At 33.4% G+C, this 2,338-nt stretch overlaps 1 long non-coding RNA gene across 1 annotated transcript; it reads right to left on the bottom strand.

Moving 5' to 3' along the window:
- Positions 1-331: 331 nt before the first annotated feature.
- On the bottom strand, positions 332-1,736 carry LOC113341007. The gene is made up of 3 exons (XR_003355714.1): positions 1,674-1,736; positions 1,118-1,167; positions 332-368 (listed from the first exon to the last, which is right to left on the bottom strand). It is a non-coding gene; the product is annotated as an uncharacterized LOC113341007 (long non-coding RNA).
- Between the last annotated feature and the right edge of the window lie 602 nt (positions 1,737-2,338).

The raw sequence follows: 2,338 nt of genomic DNA, 5'->3' as shown, positions 1-2,338 counted from the left end.
GCAGGTATACAATCATGCAACAAGAGTGAAAACATAAATGAGGAAAGCAGGGAATTCAGGAAAAGTAAAGGACTATAAGGGAATTACTTTTGTGGAATGCTTTTGGTATGCAAATACTAATATCACATGGGAATAATATTCAAGCTCGTATCAATATGCAACATGTTATATATATATATATAGTGGAATATAAAAGGTGCAGAATATAACCCAAGATTCGGCATGCTATTCACTATAATACAAGTACTAGTAAGTTACAGGTTTATTCAAAGATGTGCTACAAGTCTTTATAAATTCAAAATTTCTAAAAACAAGGGCAAACCAGCAAAATGATGAACTAAGCCCAACAATTCATATATTTGGTGCACCTGCAGCAAACAAAACAAAAAGGGATTCAGTTGACACTTCAGTTGAAAAGGTAAACAGAAAGGGATTTAAATCAATATTCTATGACGCATAATGGAAGGGTCGAAAGACTACAAGTCCAACATGGAACAACAAGCACAAAAGATCAAAGTCTATAAAAATACCCCACGTACAGTTCAACAGTATTTTCCAGGAAATCTACACAACTTGTCATTGATAACTCGCGTACCACAGGGATAAAAGATCATTAATTGGAGTCTCCTCTAACCAAACCACCAACTGTAGTTCTCTAGACATAATGCACTACCTGAGGAGAAATATTCATAATCTCATATTCTTTCATAATCATTCCTAATAGATCCATCACTGCTAAACATAGACCACGCCAAAATTAGGTTTCAAAAATCACACCATTTATTAACCCATAATAAGAAAGTGTATCATACTATGTATATAAGCATTTCTTTCACAGATTATTAGTAAGATACAATCCAAAGGGATCTGTCAGATAAACCTATTAAGCTAAGACATAACTCGAGACCTCAGAATGATAACTACGTTGCCGATTACAAAGCAAATAAGCTAGCCTACGTTTCCAAACCATTCAAGTTAGTTTTCAAACAGGGAACCAAGACTCCAAGTTAATAATTATAAATATATAAAAGAAAGCAATAGACAACAACTACTTTTTTTTCCAGGCTTTATATCAAGCACGGGTGACAATATTTGGTTCTTAAGAAGATGAGCTTACACAATTCAAGTTATAAATTTCGCAGAAGCACCTTCCTCAGATTGTGCTTTCTGAAACCAACAACATGATTGAATAGTTATGATATGACATGAAGCACATAAGTAGTACAACAACTACATAAGTATAATGAGTAAAGAAATTAATACACAAACATTTGACATGAACAAAATAGCTTTTACATGAATTGAATTGCTTTCTAATACACGTGACTTCATTCCATATTCTGCAAGGCAAAAACATTACATGAACTCAACAATTTTGCTTTTTAAGGAGTTCGTGATCTACTACATAACTTCTGTAATGTAGTAAATTAGAAAAGCCTTAATGGACGTCATGCCATGAGCAGAATTTGCTAGACCATGTAGTAATTACAAGGCAAAAACATTACATGAACTCAACAATTTTTCTTTTTAAGGAGTTCATGATCTACTACATAACTTTTGTAATGTAGTAAATTAGAAAAGCCTTACTGAATGTCATGCCATGAGCTGAATTTGCTAGACCATGTAGTAAATTAGCAGCACAGTGAACACATTAGTTGATGAAGGAAATATACCTGATTTCAGATCCTTTAGGCTCACGAATCCTGACCTGAAAGATGAACAATGGCATTTTAAAAGTTAAGTAACCCATACAAACAGAACGTTAATAAAAAAACACCTGTTCAAAAACCTACGTTACCCCCGTTAAGGATTTTCACTTTTGCCAAATGTACGTGCAATCAACATAAATATAGGAATACCACCTTTGCCTGTATCTGTGACTGAATTCTCTGAAACCCTGATGTCCTTCACATAAAAAATCACAAGGCATCAATGTAGAAATAGAGAAAAGCATTCAAGCAGCATATGCTATGTAAAATATTATGTGTAACTAAGTATAATGTAGCTAATCATTAACCAACATGCTGATACTCAAGCAAGCCAAGGCATCCAAAAAATGTACCAACCCATCTATTCTTATACTATCTGGAATGTAATTCTCTTTTCAATACAGTGGAGAAAATAGGTATATGCTAGTTTCATATTCAAAAGGGACTAAGTTAATTAAGCCCAATGATTAACCATTTAAATACAACCAAGATTATCTACCAGTAGCAGCATCTTCACCAATCTATGACCAGAATTCATAACAATGTGCTAACATACATACAACAAAGAAGAATAAGAAATCCCTCTGTTGCCTTTTCCACTATTATGAAACTTATCATTACTCACATCA

This window comes from Papaver somniferum, unplaced genomic scaffold (genome assembly GCF_003573695.1).
Source record: "Papaver somniferum cultivar HN1 unplaced genomic scaffold, ASM357369v1 unplaced-scaffold_24, whole genome shotgun sequence".
NCBI lineage: Eukaryota > Viridiplantae > Streptophyta > Magnoliopsida > Ranunculales > Papaveraceae > Papaver > Papaver somniferum.
This window is presented reverse-complemented; position numbering and strand designations above follow the sequence as displayed.